The following is a 24,899-nucleotide window of genomic DNA, read 5'->3' as shown; positions in this document are numbered from 1 at the left end:
TCAGGCTTTGATGTGGCGGGAGGTCATATATGATACTTCCTCATATTGTAGGTGTTCCGCTGCTTTTCGATCTCTTTGTCGTTCATGGTGGCGAGGGTGTAATTACCCTTACCACCTACTTTGCTGATCTTGTACGTACCTTCCCAGATAGGATCCATCTTTTTGGAGCCTTCTCTGCAGGCAGTGATGAAGGCTTTTCTTAGGACTAGATCTTTGGGTTGGAACTACTAGATCTTGCTCTTTTGTTGTAGCTAAAGAGGAGTTGCTGCTGGTAGGCTGCCATGCTGGTGTTGGTCTGCTCGCGTTTCTCCTCTGCCAGATCTAAGGTTGTGGCCATCTCTTTACTATTTTGATCGATGTTTGGCAGTAGAGTGCTGATACTTGGCATGATGACATTGGGAGGAATGATTTTGAACCAAATGCCAAAGAGAAAGGAGTCTCATCGATGGCTCATCGTTTGGTGGTGCGATATGCCCATAGACATTCGGCGAGTTCATCTGGCCATTTTCCCTTTTTGTCTGAGAAGGATTTCTTGAGGTTGTTGATGATTGTCTTGTTGGATGCTTCGGCCTGCCCATTGCCTTAAGGATATCTCGGCATGGACATGTGTTGCTTGATGCCATACTTTTGGAAGAACTTCGCCAAATCTTTGCCCATAAATTGCGGTCCGTTGTTAGTGACGATGGACTGAAGGATGCCAAATTGAGTGGGCAAGAAACTTAGTGCATTTCTTGTGGGCGTTGTTTGCCCACATAACTTGAGTGAGGGTGTAAGTCTAAAATGCCTTAAGTTTCTTGTATACTTTTTCTAAGTATTGCACCTTCCTTGGATGTTTTGCCTTGTGCTCCCCAATAATCTGGCCAGTGATTAGCTGGGAATCAGAATGGATTGCAAGCTTTTTCACCGCCAAGTCTTTTTCCATTCAAGGACCTGCTAGTAAGGCTTTGTAGTTTGCTTCATTGTTGGATACCTTGAAGCCTAGAGTAATCGTATGCTTGAGCATCGAACCGTCTGGGGTGACAAGGACCATGCTTGCTTCCGATCCTTTGTAGTTGGATGCATCGTCGACATGCAAATGTCAAAAGTCTCCATTAGGCGAAGCAGGCGTGGCTAGGGTGTGCTTGGTTGCTTCTGGAGCACCATTGGGTCGCTCTGTTACATCCCCTAGGCTAGACATGAAGGTGCGGTAGGGAGTCGTGGAGCTGAGGCCATGTTACACGTAGTAGAAGATGCTCAACTGCCGGTATTGAGCCACTCTAGAGCTGAATTATGGAGCAAGGGTCAGCTAGGGCCATGTGACGCGCAGCAGGTGGTGGTACTCAACTGCCGGTACATGTTGCTCTTATGTAGAATCTTCTAGGGCGACGAGGACAAAACTTGCTTCTGAGTGTCCTTCTAGTGTTCGTCTGCCCTTGACATGCCTTTTGGGCTTAGTTGTTGCTTTCGTAAAAAAACTTTGTACCACCAGTGTCTGTTCCTTTATTGTCGTGCATCTGGATTGGGAGAAATAGTGCATCATAAGGATGACTGCGTGCATATGAAGGTATAACTTCAGCTTCTGGGTTGCAACAAATATCGCCAAAGTTAGCTTTTGAATTTCTGGTAGTTGGTTTCAATATCGAGGAAAGCTTTTGAACTATGGAATACAGGTAGTCGGGCCCCCAGCTCTTCTCGTATGATGGTTGAGCTTATTGCTACTTCAGATACCGTCAAACAAGCGAATAGGTCCTCTGCTTCTTTCGGTTTGGATAATAAGGAGGTGATGTCAGTACTCCTTCAAGTCCTTGAATCTGGATTGGCGAGCTTCATCCCAAAGGGCATGCTTATCTGCCAGAGTGACAAAGTCAGCAAGAGTTAGGTCTTCTTTCATGATTAACTCCCCAAACAATGGGTGGTCTGCTGGGAGTCCCTTTTGGAACGCTACACTTGCTATCGAGTCATTGTATTCGACTATCTTTACCTTCTCTGCTTTGAACCTCTTTTGGGTTTTCCTTGATGTTGACCACGTGGTAGGACTTTTTCTTGATCGAGCGATAGGATGAATATCCTTTGGGGAAAACCAAAAAAAATTCGTCGAAACTCCATATGGATTGTGGCGGCAGGGTGTAGATCTAATCTTGCCCCTCACCTTGTAGAGTGGTGGAAAATATTTTGCACATAAGATCGTCATTGTTTCGATAGAGGATCATTGCGCTTCGGTAGTGCTTCCAATGTCTCTTTGGGTCTCCATCTCCTTTAAAGATGTGAAATGTGGCATGCTAAACTCACATGGAGGCTCTGCCTGCTCGATCTCATCTGTGAAGGGTGACTTACTTATGTTGCTCATGTCCCGTCGTAGTGCCTTGTCGGTGACCTCTTTGCGTTGGAATCATGCAATCGCTTGGTCAAGAGACTCTCTACTTCTTCCTGAATTTTCTTTTGTTAGGGTAATGGAGCTCTCGGCTGCCTCCAGTCGTGACCTGCTGGTCTAGGTTATTCTTATATGTACTTGGCTCGTCTATGCCATAGTTGCAGTGCATGTGGTTCATTCCTAGCAGGCGAGCGAATTCTTCGCAGTCTGCTGATTAAACTTTAGTCGGATTGAGTGAGTGCTTTTCTCCGTTTATCGTGCTACCTATTTCAATGTGAGGTGGAGGATGCTCATTGCGGGCCTAGCCATGAATGAACACTTCGCCTGGAAGGTTGTCCATGTTGTTCATTGGAGTGTGGTCCTAATCATGAGTGTATACTCATCCGTGGGCCTAGTCGATAGTGTATGCTCCTCCGCACACTTAGATGGGAGTATACGCTATCTCGGGGGCTTAGTCGGGAGTGTACACTGCCCAAATGCTCAGTTCATGGTGGGTTGAGTGGATGCTTGCTGGGACGTTGTTGGAGAGGTTCTTCATCTGCCCTTGTCCTACTTCGGGACACCTCGTCTGGGGCGCATTAGATCTCAGTGCGCTCGTCAACTCTATGATTTTTCGAGACAAATGTTGTTCTCCATTTGGGTTGGAAGAGGTTGGAAGGAATTCGTCTCCATGAGCAGTGGAAGTGTGGTAGACTCCGGGTGCGAGATTTGAGTTAGGAAATGTCAAATTTACGAAGAAATACGGTGAAAATGCCCCTAGTTCGATCGTAGGCCCAGAAATTTGAAGTTGGGATGGTTAAACTAATCTTGGACTAATTTAGGCTGCTTGGAAAGCCATGGGAGTAGGTTGGGTCGCAAGAGCAGGCTGGGCCACGGGAGTGCGCTGCTAGGCGTGTGGCACACGCGGATGTGAGGCTTGGGCTCAGCTTCGCAACGTGTTGAGTTTGGACAGCATAGTTCAGCTTAGCTAGGGCTTAGGCCCTTGAAGGTTTAAGTGGCACGGCTTGGGCCGTGGCCTTGGAGCCATGGGTTTTGCTAATGGTGGCTATCGTGGTGGTTACCACGGTGGTGCCTCGTGGGGGTGCCGCTCCGCTTACCACTATGTTGAGCCTTGTAGTGGTCCGAATCCTTGAACGTTGGAATTTCCGTTTGTCAAGGTTTGCAAATCATTTGCCATTGTACTTTTGTTTTATGTTTTATCAAAGAATTTTTAGAAATAAAAATTCCAAAGATAAGAATGTACAAAAAATCTACAAATAAGCAAAGAAACAAAAAGCCTTAGATACGAGAGTCTTCTACGAGCGTGTGACTCAACTCTCAATGAAAGCACCAATTTGTGGATGCAAATTTCTTTCTCCTTGCTCTTGGACAAAATTACACCTACAAAATAAATAATATCTTAGGTCAAGGTCAATAGTCTAACGCACCCACGATGAAGTGGGGGGGGTGCTTTAGCTGAAGAACCTCCAATGCCAAAAGTTAGAATTTTGAGGAAAAAGTGTTTGGAGAATTTAGAGAATTTAACAAGAGAATGGAATTCAGTTTTGGATACAATGAGGGTGTTTATATAAGGTAGTAGCCAGCCACCTTGGGAGGAGATGGACCAGCTACTTGGATGGTTTTAGGGGTGAAGTTAATGATTTGTGTTTAATTAGCAAATTAATTAAATAATTAATCAATTAATTAGCTAATTAATATAATAAAACAAGAATGATTTAGGGGTTACCTTGTGGAGAAGATTTGATGAGGATGGATGAAATAGGTTATAAATAAATACCTATTTTTGGCACTTTTGACTTGATTGTGGGATGATTGTCTGCTGCTCACGCGTAGGAATTTTGATGTTCCTCGACGGTAATTTTGTGCTTTTCACCCTAGAATCCACATGTCGCCTTCATATTCTTCTTGATTATTTTTGGCTCTGTTGATGCACAAAACCGAAGGTCTTGGAACAACGTAAATCCAACCGTGAATCTGCATGTAATGTAAATAACACAGGATGTATCGTGGTTCACCACAAGGTTTGGGCTACGTCCACATTGATTGTATTTCTCTGAGAGTATTTGTGAGGGAGAGAGTGTGAGAGCTTTGCCCTAGATAAGAGAGGCTTAGGAAATGGCCTCCCTTAATTATGAGGGTGAGGGGTCCTTTTATAGAATAAAGACTCCTCACTTATTACATATTTGCCCCTTCCTTTATCACATAATTACATTTAAGTCTCTCGAGTATTTGTACGAGATCTAAATACGAGGCCCTAAATATGGTATAAACAGTAGTCCCCCAAGTCTTCAGTCAAGAGAGTCTTTTGGCTGGAGACTTGAAATTCAGTCCATGTGTGGGCCGAAGTAACTAGATGTTGTTTTGAACTGATGTTCGATATGAGGCGGTGCTCAATTTGAAATGATGCTCAACTAGAAGTAGCACATGCTGCGAGGCTGCTCGGCTCGTGGCTTATGTTGCCTTGGTTGGCTCGGCTTGTGGCGTTGAAGGTGAGGGAGTCCCTTTTATAGAATAAGGGATTGCTCTTCAATACATAAATATGTGCTAGATTTGATGCTCGCGGTGAGGCGGTTGCTCAGTAGGCGGCGATGTTCTCTAATGATGGTGAGGGAGTCCCTTTTATAGAATAAGGGCTCGCTCCTCAATACATAAATACGGGCTAGAGTTAATGCTCTCTAATGGTGGTGAGGGAGTCCCTTTTATAGAATAAGGGCTCATTCCTCAATACATGAATGATGGGCTAGAGTCCCCCAAGTATTTTTCATGAGGCCCAGTTGAGGCCCAATATATGGTACGTAATGTAGTCCCCCAAGTCTTCAGTCAATAGAGTCTGTTGGCTGGAGACTTCAAATTGAATCCATGTATGGGCCGAAGTGGCGGTTGTTCGGAGGCTGTATTTGTATACCCTTCACTGAAGCTTTGTAAGTGAAGCTTTGAAGCTGTAGCTCTGTAAATGAAGCTTTTGAAGCTAAAGCTTTTGTAAATGAAGCTTTTGAAGCTGATTGACATGAGTGATGCTCATGAATGTTTGATTGACATGAGTGATGCTCATGGACGTTGACATGAGTGATGCTCATGAATGTTTATGTATGATTGATATGAGTGATGCTCATGAATGTTTATGTATGATTGACATGAGTAATGCTTATGTATAATATGAAGTACTGGGCGTACTTTTGGTCACTTGGTTGGTGGCATAAAGGAGAGTACGGGTTGTACATTTCATTACCTGGTTGGTGGCATCAATGGCAAGTTGCCAAATGATATTAGAGTACGGGTTGTACATTTCATCACCTGGTTGGTGGTAATAGCGGCAGGTTGCCGAATAATTTTTTGAGTACTGGGCGTACTTTTGGTCACTTGGTTGGTGATAATAGCAGCGGGTTGCCGAATAATTTTGGAAGTACCATGCGTATTTTTGATCGCCTGGTTGGAGCTATTTTGGGCTTATGGGCCTTCGCCCTCTACACAACATTCCAGCCCATTTATTTTGGGTTTTTCCGTTTTTTTTTTTAAATTACCATATGATGGGGTTTATACATATTACCCTCTGATTGGGTTTATACAGATGTCTCCGAAAGATAATAAAAATAAATTACATCATTTTGGTGGGGTGTTTATTCCTTGCTTTTGCTTTCTCTTTTGCTTTCTGCTTTTGCTTTCTCTTTTCTCTTTTGGTGAATGGCAGACAACGCTTTCCGTATTGGTTGAGAGTGATAGATGATATCGGGATTTGACTGAGGACGATCGCTGCAAAAAGCTGATCTTGGCCATAACCGCACTGTTTTGTGGGGTTTTATGTCTGAGGAGCCTGGACTCGCTGGAAAATTGAGATGACAACAGGTTTTTTGCGTTTGAGGAGCCTGCTTTTGCAAGGATGCTACCAGGTTGAAGGCAAGAATGGACGCCGTGGATGGGATGCCATCTGGTCTGCACACCCTTTCTCGTCAATGGAGAATTGTTGCCATTGTTGCCACGACCAGTGAGGCCATCACAATGAAAAACCATCTCAGTTTCTTGCTTCCCATTCTTCTATGTTGTGGATGATTTTTTGGGTTTTGATGTTAACTACATGAGTAAAGCCCCTCTGCTCTCCTAACCTGAGGTTATTGACACTCTCATTATCTATCTGTCGGTATCAGCTTCAGCAGTAAGCTCCGTTCTCATTCGAAAGGATGGTAATGTCGAATGGCCTGTCTACTACGCTAGTAAGACCTTACAAGATGCGGAGACACGATACTCCAACATTGAGAAATTGGCTCTAGCATTGGTCATGTCTGCTCGAAAACTTCGCCCTTACTTCCAAGCATACTCCATCATCGTGCTTACCAATCATCCGCTTTGACAGATACTCCAAAGTTCTGACAGTTCTGGGTGAATGATCAAATGGGCGATAGCATTGGGTGAGTTTGACATCTCCTACCAACCAAAGCTAGCTGATAAGGGCCAAGCAGTGGCAGACTTCATCGCCGACTTCACATATCCTTTTGACATTGTTTCTACTCCTTAAAAAGTGGTTTCATTACCGTCAGAAGCTCAGAAAATATAACCAATAGCCCTAGCATGGAGCCTATATGTTGATGGCTCGTCCAACAAACAGGGTTGTGGAGTAGGACTAGTCCTTACAACCCCTGACAAAGTGGCATTGAAGTATGCTCTTCGTTTCAAATTCAAGGTGTTGAACAATGAGGCCGAATATGAAACCCTCATAGCAGGCTTACGTTTGGCCAAACACCTTGCGGTTAAACGAATTGATATCTTCAGTGACTCCCAATTGGTGGTTAACCAGGTCACCAACAACTTTGACGCTAAGGATAGCTCCATAGCAGCATATCTGGCACAAACACAATTGTTGCTCAAGCACTTCCACTACCAGATCACCCAAATTCCTAGAGCGGCAAACAGTCATGCAGATGCTTTGGCTCGCCTCGCTTCAGCGGTGGAAGACAAGATTGGGAGAAAAATTCAGGTCGAATTGTTGGCAACACCAAGCACCATGGCTGCAGAAGTGTGCAACTTACAATAGGGGGATAGTTGGATTACCCTGATTTATAGATTCCTTACTCATGGCACCCTTCCAAATGACAAAGTCTAAGCTAAGCAAATTCGAGGCAAGGCTACCCGTTACTTGATCATTAATGACCAACTTTACAAGCGGGATTTTAACCTACCATACCTAAGATGGCTTACACCCGCAGAGGCGGAAACTGTCCTTCAGGAAATACATGAAGAAGTCTGCGGAGATCAAACTGGATCTCGATCCCTAGAACACAAGGCTTTTCACCAAGGATATTACTGGCCAACACTCCACCAAGATGCCATCAGAATATCCCGCTCATGTGATAAGTGTCAACGCTACGTAACTATTCCTCACTCCCCTCCCGAGCCGCTCACTCCTATGATCAGCCCTTGGCCCTTCGCCTAATGGGGACTTGATTTGATCAGCCCAATGCCTGCAGGGAAGGGCAAAGTTCGCTATGCAATCATTGCAGTTGACTACTTCACAAAGTGGGCCGAAGTAGAACCCTTGGCAACCATTACTGAGGCAAAAATAGAAGACTTTGTTTGGAAAAACATCATTTCCAGATTCAGCATTCCCAATGCGATAGTCACCGACAATAGGCGACAGTTTGACAACAATAAGTTCAGAATGTTCTACTCTAAGTTCAACATCAACTTATGTTTTGCCTCCCCAGCTCATCCCTAGTCTAATGGACAAGTTGAAGCTGTCAACAAAATAATCAAGCAAACTTTAAACCACCAGATTGGACAAGGCTAAAGGTTATTGGCCAGAATTTGTGCCCCAAGTTCTTTGGTCATATCGCACTTCGTATCGGGCATCAATAGGAGAAACCCCATTCTCGCTTGCTTTTGGTACAAAGGCAGTTGTCCTATTTGAGCTTGAGAAACCCCATTCTCGCTTGCTTTTGGTGAAGGAATTATTTTGTGAAAACATGTTCATTTGAGCAACATCATATAGCATGCAATTAACAATTAAAGGCGGAATCATGCTTGTATGCACTCAAAAACAAAACATTACCATGAAATTCAAAGCCTAGTAGATTGGTGAACCAATTAATCAACTCAAAACAAAGTGAGTTGAAATTAATACCTTTGTAGATTCCTCTTTGCATAAGCAAAGGCTAATCACCCAAAGAGATAGGGCCTTCATTCCTTGCTTCTTAGATCCATGGATTTGGATGGAAGAATAGGTTCTCCAAGTTCCCAAAATTGAGAACCTCTAAGTCTCTTCACCAAGGTTAGATTGTAGAAGAAATGAGTGACCTTGGAGTAGTAGGATTGCTAGATGTACCCTCCAAGGTGTTGGCCTCTTTAGAGAGAAAATGGAGAGACAATTCTCACCAATTTTCCCCAAAAATAAACCCTTAATGAATTTTAGTTATAAAGTCATTTATATAGTCACTTCTTTAAGTGACCTAAATAACCAAAACCCTAATTCATCACACTATGGCCGGCCATTTAGGGAATTTTGGGCTTTTGGGCCTTAATGAATCTTTATTCATTAAATTGTCATACAACTTAAGTTAATGGGCTTGACGTTCGAAGCCCATTGGGCCTTAAGGTCCAAAACTATCCCGAAGTCTTTAACGAACTTATTCGTTTGATTAATTAACATATTAATTAATCCTTGCCATAAATAAATGATTAAACCATTTAATCATTCTTACTCATTTCCGTTTAATCTTCAATCTCCACCTCTTATGGTGTGCGATCCATTAGGTTCCTTTTAGCGAGGTAATGGGCGATTCAAACCATTTTACATCGATTGTGAATTGAAACAATTTTCAATTCTCCCTTTAGTGACTACACACATTTAGGGCTTCCACAAACCATGAGTGACACCTAGCAGCATATCATGGTTACCCAAGCTAATCAGAAGAGGTTAGAGAACCTATTCAGTTCGGGATTACAAATGCAATACGGTCTTTCTCTAATCTAATACTCTTGACCACATTGTTTGGTTTGATAGTTTATTTCTCATTTCTACTATCCAATGTGTGTCTTGTGCTTATATGATTACCTTGAATGTGATTCGGAACGCATTCCCTAATCTCATTCATACTCTGGCCAGAGATTCAAATCATATCAGAGAGTATTCTCCCTCAAACGGTTTGAAGGTTAGAGATCCCTTGTTGCGCATTCACTTGTCTCCATAGCTAAGTCACTTGACCCCAACGATGCCGTGGACACCCTCCTGATGGAGTGACTTTGACATAATCAAAGGTCAAGGTCTTAACCACAAGACAACTATGATGCCTCAGGTCAAAGGACTAATTTGCATTATCCCAACCATGAGATCTCATGTGACATGGAATATGAGAACCCTTCGTTGATCGCGTTCAGTGAACTCATTCTCTATTGAGCACCTACCGTACTTGTCTTGATGTCACACACACCAATGACTCGAGACTAATCACTCTCCCTGAGAGAAGACATAGTACGTACCGATCTTAACGGACTGTCAATGCCCAATTGGCAATCCTATGATCAGGAACATTTAGGATGTGTCTACGAAAGAATTGTCTCATGAATCTAACTTCATTAGATTACATTCTCCCAATCACATATTCCTTGGACTTTATCGTTTAAGCATATAACATTTATATGAGACGGCTCAAACAATAATCTTTGCCCTTTATATGCAAAACTAGATTAGTTTAACATGTGAAATGTCCGTAAAGTATCATCACATGATTGGCTTTAGGGCACATTTCCAACAATCTCCCACTTGCACTAGAGCCAATCAGCTAGGTCATCTTGATGATACCTCTTCTGTAGTCATTTCATAAATGGCTGAATAGTAGGCCTAGACAGTGGACATCTATATGTGTTATCCACAGAAGCAACCTTGAGAATAACGACGTCACCATTATACATGATTCTCAATCATGTGGTTCAGTCTCTCATTTGTGTTCGGATCTTGATGAGACCTTGATTCCCAGGCTTGAGCTATCACCCCATTAGTGTCATACACTTTCTGGTTGGAATCGAATAAAGAGTTCATAAATGAACTTTCCCATCCAAACAACATTGTTGTAAACTTCTTTATGGCAATATATTTTGCATTCATAATGGAACACACTAAAGTCATTACTTTAATGTTTCCATCCAAATATCTCTTTAGTCATAATAAAGAGATATATGTTTATCTCTTCATTCATAATGAAGAAACATCCAATGATGGATTAGATTCATAATCTAATACATTTACGCTTCCATTACGTCACTTTGATTCTTCCTCGATCTTTGAGGAATTTATCCTTTAATATTTCTTAAATACTTAAGGACTCACTTGACAATTGCCATGGTTCTGATCCTGGGCTTGCACTGATATCGTCTTGTACCGTTCTAGGTACAACTCATATCAATGATTTTCATACAATATGAAATACATAAATCACCTTTCTGCGTACGCATAAAGGATTCAATTTACGCATTATTTCTTTGGGAGTCAAAGGGGCACGTTCCCTTTGAGAAGGGCAACTTGCTAGTCTCACTAGAATCGTCCTTCTTATTGAAGTTTATCATCATATGAGAAACTTCCTAGCATCCATTGTCTATTATTAGGGATTGATATAATCCAATTATATCATGAAATATATCATTATAGATTTCCATCCCATGTATATAGACTATATCTCCCATATACATTCTATCTTCATATAATGTATTAAAGTCATAACTTTAACGAAGAAGTATTCTTTTCATTTCCAAAATTAATATATCGTATATATTTAAATTTTAGGAACATGATTAACTCCCACTAATCTTTTGTAAAACTAGTAAACAAAAGATTCATTTACATCTTTATGAGAAATCAAACGATTTGACCTTTCTCTCATAAGACGCTTATAGCTCCCACTAGCTTGCTACGATCCATGATGGATGGATCTCTACAACTTACACGTCTTGTGAGTCATAGTTTTAGACATATATTATCAAGACTATCTTAATAATGTCCAAACATTGAATCACCATTTAGTTGTAGCTATCATTTTTCGAATTAATCGAAACCAAGACTATCTCAAAGATGGTTTCTTCAAAGTCAACCATTCTCTTTGATTGTAGTCACCTTAAGCTACCAATTAACTATGAAGGTTTCATTATTTCGAGTCAAATGGTACTTTACCATTTCCTTGAGTATATATCGTATATGCACTCAATGTAGTCATAAGGATTTTCATTCTTATTTCTTTCGAATTAAGAGGTGCAACTCTATGACATAGTCATAAAGTTCAAAACCATTCAACTGAGACGGTTTATAAATCCTTATCGACTACCTTGGAGCTTGAGGTATAGGAACTAGGTTGTTATATTCGTTGATTACTTTCTTGTCTCTCAAAGAACCCATTCTTTGAGTTCTATCTCTCGTTCATTTGCTTTTAGGCAAATCACATTGTAGAATTACAATGAACTACCCAACAAAACAACATTTGTTAGTTGGTTTATAGAAGCGATATCCAAAAGTTATTTTAAGGATATCCTACAAGATTGTTATCAAACAAATATTGCTTATTAGCACACAACCCCAAATCTTAACATGCTTTAAGATTTGTCTTTCTTTCCAACTACATCTTATGGAGTCATGAAAATATTGGAAGATCTTCTCATTGACAATCATATTGTTTTTAGAAGTATATATCCTATATATGGGTAACAGATAACATCTAACGAACTAAATCTTATTCGAGTTCGATCTTCTCCTAATGGAGAAATACATTATCTTATGATGCTTATTTCCTTGATATCTTTCAAGGAAACTGTTCTAAAGTGTTACCTTATCTTGGATCAAATCTAAGGAGGTAAATACTTTAGACGTCTTACTCATCAACTTACATTACTTGAATTCTTTGAAACATTTTGCAAAGTATTCGGACTTGTGTTTATTCAAAATAAACTATAGTCCAACCGAGAGTGATCTTCGGTGAATGTTAATCAACATGAGTAGTATTTATGTTTGTGGACAAGTGCCACTAACATCTAAGTGAATTAACCTCAACAACTTTGTGATTCTTTCTTCTTTCCAAAAGAATAAAGATTCGAACATTTCGCCTCCATAAAATTTTAACAAGAAGGTATTGGATCCAGATCTAACGATCCAAAGCGTCCATCTATGACCAACTCGTAATTTATGTTTTAGAGGTATCACAACTTTAGTTGGGATTAGTCACTACCTTGCAACCTTTTGGGTTTTAAGCATCATTATTTTCTAAACAGTTAACACTACCATATTATCTCTACTATAGAGATAATTAATTAGATTACCATAATCCAATCATTGATTAATAAAGAACATTGTTTTGTCAAACAAAACATTTATCCATTTCACATAGTGACGGAATTTAGTTCCTTAAAATTGGAATATTAAGACAATCTATGTTTTTCCAATTTCTATGGTAGTTCATATGAGGAAGTAAGTACCATCTGCTTTCACAGAGATCTACATTTGATTCACGTTTCGAATGTGAAGTACTTTCTCTTCTCTCATATATCTTCTACTTCTTATTAGTCACACTTTTACAACGATTGTAAAACATAGTCACTAATACGGAATCATACATTCAAGTAGAAGAACCAACTGTTTTGAACTATTCAAGAACATTTTACAACACCTTCGAAAAGTGTGTTCTTGACACTTGCAAGACATTTCTTGCAAATACCCCTTCCAATGTCCATCCTTTCATAAAGAAAGTTTGTTCCCTTGGAGTTATTTATCTTCTTTATTTGACTTCTCCTTTGACTACGATAGTCATGGTCCCTAAATTCCCACTATCTCTCTTGAAACCTTTTTCAATTGTGTTATACACATCAAACATTTTGGAGAGCATGTGGTTATTTTTCACTACATAGTTTACAATAAACTTAATGAACCATTAGGATAGGGACACAAAGGTGAAGTCCTTGCCTAGTTTCCGTCTCGTTAAGTGGTTTATCACTTCAACATTCAATGATTCAAAATCATCATAAGTCCATGTTAATGGACTATTTTTGTCAACCAACCATTATGTTCTAAACATAATTACAAACCTTCAAGAGTTGTACAAGGCAACTCTCATTTCTTCATACAACAAATTGTAAGTGAAGAATCATGGCATATAACGTGTCCATGCCTTTGTGCTTTCTTCTCAAGTTCTTTGTTCATTTAACAAAGAAACAAGCACTAGTCTTTGCATTGACTAAGGGTTGTTCAAAGAAACTATTATTTCTTCATACAACGATTTGTAAGTGAAGAACTAATAACACTAAAAGTATCCTTGTCATTACGCTAATCTTCGTAAGTTCCTTTGTTCATTTAACAAAGGATTAAGCATTGGTTGTTTGTGTTGTCCTCTTCATGATAGACTTATCTAACATGTTCTTTCAATGATACATTACCAATAGAACGATTTTGAGGATGAGACTACTTAGGTACATATACAATCCATGTAAGACATTCTTTGGGATTGTGGTACCATGTCCGGAAACTAAAACATTCGGTTTTGTCAAGTGTTGGATAGCGTTTGCAAATATATTGGTAATCAAATACATAACGAATATAAATTGATTGATTTTAAGCCATTTGATTCGGGTCTTTAAATCAAAATAGCACCACCCACTATTTTTGGCAAATTCCATATCCCTCAAAGGAATTCGAGAGTTTTGGATGAAACTCCTAGTAGGTTAGGGGAGGCTCACTATTACCAAGCCCACCTCACGATGATACGATGTTTGGCTAGCAACAATAATAATGAGAGAGTACGCTTACTCATTTGCAACTAATGCAAGTACCCATCTTATTTGGCCTCTAGAGAATGTAACCTCACAATGATATGATGTTGGCTCCATTGCACTTAGTTAAGTCATTCCCACCATGCTTAGTGCGTGAAGGGGTTCAAGAATAGCCTCACGATGATACGATGTCGGCCATCCTCGTTGCCTACACTCACCTCATCATATGTGTATGGATTCCTCCTGAGTATAAGCATGCACTTTGTACTCCCCCATGATAGGGTGAAGCCGGTGTACAAGTCATAAACGATTGGATCCCACCACGGTGGAAGGCCACGAAGAGATATTCTAAACATCTCTCGCTTATCAACTTAATATTGGTTTGGTTGAGGGTTTTAGGTCTCATCACATATAAACATTCATTTTAATCTCTATTAAAACAATTTTGGTCCTATTACAACTATTGATCCATCTCATTGTTTTAGTTGTACATAATACTCCCACTATGCTTTTAAAACGGTTTTAAAGCAAGAGTATATGATACTACTAACATAACCTTTGCATTCATTTGATGGACTATATAGTTGCCTTAGGGCCTTAGGATGATTATGAACCTTTGTTTAGATTCAACACGAGCCTTGTGTTGAATCTCGGTCTAGGGATGGTGATTAATTTTAGTTATGCGTTTAATCACATTAAGGCGTGTTGTCTTAGGGGCGTTGGACCCAACTACTTCATTTTCATGCATATCAAATAAAGCAAGAAAGAAGTACTTCAAAGTAAAGGTGAGTTTATGCTCATTACAACATTTGCATATAACAAATTACTTTAAAGTAAAGAAGAGCTTTAGCCCTTTTACAACATTTGATCAAATCAAATTACAACCAAAATCTAATCTACACATTCCCATGGTTCAAACAAATTTGAAACGGCCTTTCACATAGCTCAATTATATTAGGCTTAGGTTCATAATCACCCTTTAATTAATTAACACTTTAACTAATTAAATTGAATGCAACATTTTCATTTGGTTTTTGTATCCATAAAATTGATTTAAATGGAGCTAAACAAAATGAAAATCCAATTCTCATTTAAAGAGACAAAACAATTTTGTTCTCATCCTATTTGGGCCATCATGCAATTAACCTCAACTTTTGGGCCATATTGCAATAACAAAAACTTTTGGGGTCACTTTGGACAATACACAAAAGTCACTACTTCATGTAAATACAACTAGAACCCAAACTTTTAATAATGCAAAAACTTCATTAAAGGAACAAAACTATTTGTCCTTTAGTGTTTTTGGACCTAAACGTAAAAACGTAAACTTTTGGGCCAAAGTGCAAATACACAAAAATATCAAAACTTTATGTAATTTCATAAAAGCCCCAAAAGTACTCCCTTTGAGGGAGTGGCCGGTTTTGGGGAGGGATAAGGTTGGTGTGTGTGTTGATTTGTGAGTTTTGTCAAAAACATGCAAGTGTATGTAAGATAAGTTTATGAAATAATTCAATTACAATTATTTCAATCATCATTTATACAAATATCTAACACTTTAAATACATGATAAATCATTTAAAAACATATCACATAAACTTTATGAAATAATTCAAAACTTTGAATCAAAACACCAAACCTTTTTGTTCTTGGCAAGAACATCAAGAACAATAAAGAACATCCATGAAAAACCCAAATTTTTCCATGAACTTTTTTTACCCAAAAACATTCCAAAACCATTCTTACTTAAGGGAAATAACATCTAACCAAACTAGGGTACTTAGGGGTTCCAAAGAACACATTAAAACACTTTTAACAAGTCAAACAAGAACCCAAAAATCCACCCTTTGGATTTGGCCGAATTTTCCCAAAAGCATGGCACCAAATTTTAGCTCCAATATTCATGCTCATATGAACAACATCTACAACATTTGAGATGGCAAATTTTCCAACAAAATTTACATTCAAAGAAGCAAGAATAAAGCTTGTAACAATTACAACTTTTAAATCACAAACTATGAACTACAAAACCCAAAAGGATTCACCAACTACTAGACCTAGGCTCTGATACCACTTGAAGGAATTATTTTGTGAAAACATGTTCATTTGAGCAACATCATATAGCATGCAATTAACAATTAAAGGCGGAATCATGCTTGTATGCACTCAAAAACAAAACATTACCATGAAATTCAAAGCCTAGTAGATTGGTGAACCAATTAATCAACTCAAAACAAAGTGAGTTGAAATTAATACCTTTGTAGATTCCTCTTTGCATAAGCAAAGGCTAATCACCCAAAGAGATAGGGCCTTCATTCCTTGCTTCTTAGATCCATGGATTTGGATGGAAGAATAGGTTCTCCAAGTTCCCAAAATTGAGAACCTCTAAGTCTCTTCACCAAGGTTAGATTGTAGAAGAAATGAGTGACCTTGGAGTAGTAGGATTGCTAGATGTACCCTCCAAGGTGTTGGCCTCTTTAGAGAGAAAATGGAGAGACAATTTTCCCCAAAAATAAACCCTTAATGAATTTCAGTTATAAAGTCATTTATATAGTCACTTCTTTAAGTGACCTAAATAACCAAAACCCTAATTCATCACACTATGGCCGGCCATTTAGGGAATTTTGGGCTTTTGGGCCTTAATGAATCTTTATTCATTAAATTGTCATACAACTTAAGTTAATGGGCTTGACGTTCGAAGCCCATTGGGCCTTAAGGTCCAAAACTATCCCGAAGTCTTTAATGAACTTATTCGTTTGATTAATTAACATATTAATTAATCCTTGCCATAAATAAATGATTAAACCATTTAATCATTCTTACTCATTTCCGTTTAATCTTCAATCTCCACCTCTTATGGTGTGCGATCCATTAGGTTCCTTTTAGCGAGGTAATGGGCGATTCAAACCATTTTACATCGATTGTGAATTGAAACAATTTTCAATTCTCCCTTTAGTGACTACACACATTTAGGGCTTCCACAAACCATGAGTGACACCTAGCAGCATATCATGGTTACCCAAGCTAATCAGAAGAGGTTAGAGAACCTATTCAGTTCGGGATTACAAATGCAATACGGTCTTTCTCTAATCTAATACTCTTGACCACATTGTTTGGTTTGATAGTTTATTTCTCATGTCTACTATCCAATGTGTGTCTTGTGCTTATATGATTACCTTGAATGTGATTCGGAACGCATTCCCTAATCTCATTCATACTCTGGCCAGAGATTCAAATCATATCAGAGAGTATTCTCCCTCAAACGGTTTGAAGGTTAGAGATCCCTTGTTGCGCATTCACTTGTCTCCATAGCTAAGTCACTTGACCCCAACGATGCCGTGGACACCCTCCTGATGGAGTGACTTTGACATAATCAAAGGTCAAGGTCTTAACCACAAGACAACTATGATGCCTCAGGTCAAAGGACTAATTTGCATTATCCCAACCATGAGTTCTCATGTGACCTGGAATATGAGAACCCTTCGTTGATCGCGTTCAGTGAACTCATTCTATATTGAGCACCTACCGTACTTGTCTTGATGTCACACACACCAATGACTCGAGACTAATCACTCTCCCTGAGAGAAGACATAGTACGTACCGATCTTAACGGACTGTCAATGCCCAATTGGCAATCCTATGATCAGGAACATTTAGGATGTGTCTACGAAAGAATGGTCTCATGAATCTAACTTCATTAGATTACATTCTCCCAATCACATATTCCTTGGACTTTATCGTTTAAGCATATAACATTTATATGAGACGGCTCAAACAATAATCTTTGCCCTTTATATGCAAAACTAGATTAGTTTAACATGTGAAATGTCCGTAAAGTATCATCACATGATTGGCTTTAGGGCACATTTCCAACAGATGGACCATTTGAAGTTGTTGGCATCAGTCGCCCTGGCTCCTACAAGCTTAGAAGCTCCGATGGCAAGACCCTTGCCCATCCATGGAACGCTGGTCACTTGAAGTACTATTACAAGTAAACTCACATTGTACAAGTGTTAAGCTTCAGCCGTTCGGCATCCTATGTAACAAAGACTATTTGGCATGAATTCAATAAAGAGGTGATTTAGACAACTTGGTCCTAATCCTCTTACATTCCTCGCAATGAAACACTCGGGTTCAACGCTTCAACATGAATGCTTCCAACATGAAACAAAGTCTAAGTATATGTCAACAAGACTATACAAATAAATGAACAGCTTCATAGTATATTCGTTCAATCATACATTCCAACACATTCATACATAAGCCAACTGTGCTTTGAAAAGGTTCAACATACTTTGTGTCATTCGACACTTGCTACAATATGCCTAGACACCTTGCCTTTATTCTCACCAACAAGGGGATGAAATGTGAAGAAATAACTCATCTTTATGCCTCCAACCAGGTGATGAAATGTACAACCCGTACTCTCCTTCATGCCACCAACCAAGTGATGAAATGTACAACCCGTACTCTAATATCATTTGGCAACTCGCAACTCATGCCACCAACCAGGTGAAGAAGGAACTCATCTTCATGCCACCAACTAGGTGATGAAATGTACAACCCGTACTCTCCTTCATGCCACCAACTAGGTGATGAAATGTACAACCCGTACTCTAATATCATTTGGCAACTTGCCACTCATGCCATCAACCAGGTGAAGAAGGAACTCATCTCCATGCTACCAACCAGGTGATGAAATGTACAACCCGTGCTCTCCTTCATGCCACCAACCAGGTGATGAAATGTACAACCCGTACTCTAATATCATTTGGCAACTTGCCATTCACGCCACCAACTAGGTGATGAAATGTACAACCCGTACTCTACTTCATGCCACCAACCAGGTGATGAAATGTACGACCCATACTCTAATATCATTTGGCAACTTGCCACTCATGCCACCAGCCAGGTGAAGAAGGAACTCATCTTCATGCCACCAACCAGGTGATGAAATGTACAACCCATACTCTAATATCATTTAGCAACTTGCCATTCATGCCACCAACGAGGGGAAGAAGGAACTCATCCTTGTGCCACCAACCAGGTTATAAAATGTGATGAAAGGTGATGAAGGAACTCACCTTCATACCACCAACCAAGTGATGAAAGCAACTCACCATTCATTCCACCTACCAGAAGATGAGTTGTACAACTTGTACATATGAACTCCTAGCATTCACAAATAATTAAAAACCCTCAAGCTTGACAATTGAACTAGGGGAGCAATTATGCCCAACAAGAGTTATAGTCACCAACAAAGTCTTATTGCAAGCCAACAACAACTTCAGTGCATGGCATACGAAGATCAAGCTATTCAGCCCTTTTGCATCTGCTTTAAACATTTCCCCTATATAACAATGCAAACACTACAACTCGTAGAAAGCTTCACACACTCTTGATCATGACAGTGTGAAGCAAAACCAATTTATAGTGCCAACAAGAGCTTCATCAAAGTAGTTCAACCATAATTCTCAAAAGCTTCACACACTCTTGATCAAGATAGTGTCAAGTGAAACCAATTTATGGTGCCAACAAGAGGTTCATCAATGGAGGGCAACCACAATTCTCAAAAGCTTCATACACTTTTGATGAAGACAGTGTGAAGCAAAACCAATTTATGGTGCCAACAAGAGCTTCATCAAGGGAGTTCAACCACAATTCTTAAAAGCTTCACACAGTCTTGATCAAGACAGTGTGGAGCAAAACCAATTTATGGTGCCAACAAGAGCTTCATCAAAGGAGTTCAACCACAATTCTCAAAAGCTTCACATACTCTTGATCAAGACAGTGTGAAGCAAAATCAATTTATAGTGCTAACAAGAGCTTCATCAATGGAGGGCAACCACAATTCTCAAAAGCTTCACACACTCTTGATCAAGACAGTGTGAAGCAAAACCAATTTATGGTGCCAACAAGAGCTTCATCAAAGGAGTTCAACCACAATTCTCAAAAGCTTCACACACTCTTGATCAAGACAATGTGAAGCAAAATGAATTTATGGTGCCAACAAGAGCTTCATCAATGGAGGGCAACCACAATTCTCAAAAGCTTCACACACTCTTGATGAAGATAGTGTGAAGCAAACCAATTTATGGTGCCAACAAAAGCTTCATCAAAGGAGTTCAACCACAATTCTTAAAAGCTTCACACATTCTTGATCAAGACAGTGTGAAGCAAAACCAATTTATGGTGCCAACAAAAGCTTCGAAGCAATGGAGGGCAACTACAATTCTTTAACCTTCGAAGCAAATTCAATTTATATGGTTCATCCAAACCTTCGACTACTACAAAGTGTGGCTTGCATCACAATCTCTTGCTCAACAGTGTGAAAGAAAAATTTGTATATGTTGTCCTTCCCACATTTTCAAATTTCTAGTTTCCCAAAAAAAAAAAAAAAGAAAAAAAAAAGGAAATTCAACAAAGCTTCATCAATGGAGGACAACTACAAAATCTCAAAAGCTTCACACTATCTTGATCAAGATAGTGTGAACCAAAATCAATTCATGGTACCCAACAAAAGCTTCACCCATAAAAGCTTCACCAACAAAAGCTTCATCAATGGAGGACAACTACAAATTCTCAAAAACTTCACACTATCTTGATCAAGATAGTGTGAAGAAAAATCAATTCATGGTACCTAACAAAAGCTTCAACTCCAAAGCTTCACCTACAAAAGCTTCAATACAAAAGCTTCACCCACAAAAACTTCACCCACAAAAGCTTCAACACAAAAGCTTCACCCACAAAAGCTTCACCCATAAAAGCTTCACCTACAAAAGCTTGACCCACAAAAGCTTGACACACAAAAGCTTCAACACAAAAGCTTCACACTATCTTGATCAAGATAGTGTGAAGCAAATCAATTCACGGTTTCAACACCAAAGCTTAAAATATATACATATATATTTTTGGAAATTCAAAAATTCGAAAATTCAAAAATTCAAAAAAAAAAAATTCGAAAATTCGAAAATTCGAAAACAAAATAAATTGCCTAGGCCTCCTCTTCTTTGGGCCTAACAACTTTCATAACAAATATATATGAAGGAGGAGTTTTGGGCTACCACTTAGAAAGGAAATGCCTCATTCGTCAACTCCCTCGATCGGAGACTTGGGGGACACCTACCATATGCTACTGCACCTTGATACTCAGAAGTCTCACGACCACTCAGTGACTTGGATTTTTCAAGTCTCCAAACGAGAAGTTTTCCTCACTCGGGAAATTAAGGGAGCACTACCTCAACACACATGCTTCACTCTCAAAGGTTTAACATACAAGCTTCAACAAAAGAAAAAAACTAAAAGAACTTAGTGAAGAAGGCCTTGGTGTATTTAACACAATACGTTGAAATGAAGCAAAGCTTGTTTATTGATATCTCCGATAAGTTACAAATATGTACATATACATGAATCAAAATAAACAAACAAGAGGGAGCCTTCACAAAGGTTGCTCATGAGAAGTCTCAGCAGTCGGTAGAGCCCCAGAAAGAGTACGCACCGGAGGGTGATCATTCAGAGCATCAGTATTGGGCAGAACCCCAGAAGGAGGAAGCACCGAAGGTTGATCATTTGGAGCTTCATTAAGTGGTACATCCCCAGAAGACGAATGCAATAAATGCCTTTGGAACAAAAATACAAACCTCTGATGATCAAGCAAAATCTAACCATCAGATTCCTGTAGCTGGTCAAGCTTCCTCTTCATGTTTGTAGCATAGTCATGTGTGAGCCTGTGCAACTGTTTATTCTCATACTCGAGCCCTCTGATCTCTTGTTTGAGACTTATCACTTCAGCCGCCAATTATTTAACTTGGTGGGTTCGAGCAAATACGCGTTGGCCATATTAGACATAGAACTTGCACACTGAACACTGAGAGCCAGAGAATCCTTAGCAGCCAACTCAACAGACCGTTTGGAAAGTAGTCTGTTATCTTTGCGAGTGAGAAGGTTCCTGGCCACCACCGCAACGGTCATATCATTCTTCATCATAAAGTCCCCAACAGTAAGAGGACTAGTAAGGGATAAGAAGGATGGGCGCCATATGTTGTCTTGAGAAGGCATGGCTGCCTCTTCACCAAAGTTCAAGTCAAAACGACGGTCGGATATGCCAGACATTCTCAGAAATGATAAAGGAGAAATAAGTGCAATAAATCTCTAAAGTAAAGGGAAAATTCCTACAAGCAATAACTCTCTTAATGTACTTCTTGCACACCACTGGTGCCCTTATAAAAAAAAGGGTAACATGGTCGTTGGTTTAAAAATCGAAGAGGCACCACTCTCCAGATTCCGAAGAGGCACCACTTTCCACACACAACATCAGCTCCTCAGGTACCACATATAACTTTGTCAAAGATCTCTGATAAATTTTAGACACATATTTTTTGAAGGTCCAGCTACCCTACTATTACCCACAAGGGCAAAGGAATAGCACCACTGCTTGATAACTAGAAAATCCCAATGTGTGTCAACCTCCGTACTCCGTGGCAAGGCAGACTGGCAAAAATGCCTAACCTTTACTCACATTCGAGAAAACACTCCCAACAAGATTGCTTGCTCAAAAATCGAAGAGGCACCGCCCTCTGAATCTCGAGAGCTAGACTCTCAACATGATTACTTTCTCAAAAATCGAATAGACACTGCTCTTCGAATCTCAAGAGTCAGACTCCCAACAGGATTGCTTTCTCAAAAATCGAAGAGGCACCGCTCTCCGAATCTCGAGAGCCAGACTTCCAATAGGATTACGTGCTCAAAAATCAAAGAGGCACCTCCCTCCGAATCTCGAGAGCCAGACTCCCAACATGATTACTTTCTCAAAAATTAAAGAGACGCTGCTCTATGAATCTCGAGAGCCAGACTCCCCGACAGGATTGCTTGTTTGAAAACCGAATAGGCACCGTTCTCCGAACTTTGAGAGCTAGATTTCCTTGGATAAAGCTTATTTGCAATCTTCACACGCAACATCAGTTTTCCAGATACCACAGACCACTTTTTCAAAGTGCTCTGACAAAGTTAAAACACGTGAAGCTTGCAGCTCCCACTACATTGCTATGACCAAGAAGGGTAAAGGAATAGCATTGCTACTTGTTGTTAGGGAAACTCCTATATATGTCGACCTCCATCCTCCACAGCCAAGCAAACCTGCAAATAAAAAAAATGCTCAACTTTTCTTAACATCCGAGAGGGCACTCTCAGCAAAGTCTCTGGAAATACTCAGCTTCTTTTCCTCTGGATAATACCTCTGCAAACAAGCCACACCAGAGCAAGAGTATCTCATATCATCAAGGTTAAAAGCAAGAGTATCCCATATCATACTTTTTCCCCATCTTTTCCTTTGGCCTTGTTCTTACATGCAAGACAAGGAGAAAGAGAGCAATCAGTCAGCACTTAGAATCAAGCTTCCAGTCAGGAACCCATTGCCTGGAACCCCTTACCTGATTACTTACTTGGCATTGCGCTCGAGTACTCATCTTCAACATCTTATGCTTCCAGAGAAGATACCACATCTGCCTGAGGAACAGATAGGGCAAGTGAGAAGGATACAAGGAAGCATGTGGAGACAAGCGTAAAAGAACACATGCCGATACATCCACTACTTTGTCAAAAGCGAAAGTATCCCATATCATCAGGGTCGAACGTAATCTAGATTGGATGAACTTGTTTTGACTCTCAAATTCTTGAGTCGACCTTATACACTGGAGGAAACTAGAAAACCCTCTAGCCCAGTTCAAGAATAAGCCTGTGGAAAGTTACTTCTTCAAAAGAAAAAGTATCTCATATCATCTCTTCTCCATTTGCTTCTCCTTATCTTTGGTGCTATTTACGACACAAGGAGAATGAGAACAATCAATCGGAAGCTGAAGTTGAACCTCCGATCTAGGTTGCTTGCTTGGAAGTCTAATTGCTTACCTTGTCTGTTACCTCATTCGGTAAATCTCCTAGCTCGACGACTTGGGGGACTCCTACTATAGGGTTTGTATCGCACTTGACCAAGCCCGAAACTACAAGTAAGCTTCAAGTGAAATTGATACATTACCTTGTGCACCTTCATCGGTTAAAGATACCACCCCTGGATAGAGGAAAAGTACTTCCAGAGAAGATGCCACATCTACATATGAGACAGATAAGGCAAGTGAAAATGATACCACACTTCGGTACTTAGAAGTTTCGTGATTACTCAATAGCTTGGATCTTGCAAGTCCCTAACTGAGGAGCTTCCCTCACTCGGGAACTTAGGGGAGCACTGTTTGTACCATACTTGACCAATCCTGAAACTACTAAACACCGATCAACGTTATACCGTCAATGACCCAGAAGAGTTTCCCTCCAACCAAGAGGCCAATCACAGCGCGACACGTGTCGACATCATAAGCCAATCATAGCGCGACACATGTCAACATCAAAAGCCAATCACAACACGACACGTGTCAATGTCAGAATGAAACTAGAAACTCTCTTTTATAAATAGAGATTATTCTCTCACAATATTTCCTAATGTCATTTGTACTAAATCATTCACTTGTAATCACTAATGGAGAGCTTGAACCTATGTACTTGTGTAAACCCTTCACAATGAATGAGAACTCCTCTACTCCGTGGATGTAGCCAAATCTGGGTGAACCATGTATATCTTGTGTTTGCTTCCCTATGTCTATCCATTTACATACTTATCCACACTAGCGACCGGAGCAATCTAGCGAAGGTCACAAACTTAACATTTTCTGTTGTACCAAAGTCCTCGCTGATTTTGTGCATCAACAAGCTCCACAAGTTATGTTTCGAAAATCCAACTATACATCTTGATGTGGTAGAAACTAACACACAAATT

This window comes from Malus domestica, chromosome 15, assembly GCF_042453785.1.
Source record: "Malus domestica chromosome 15, GDT2T_hap1".
Lineage (NCBI taxonomy): Eukaryota > Viridiplantae > Streptophyta > Magnoliopsida > Rosales > Rosaceae > Malus > Malus domestica.
This window is presented reverse-complemented; position numbering follows the sequence as displayed.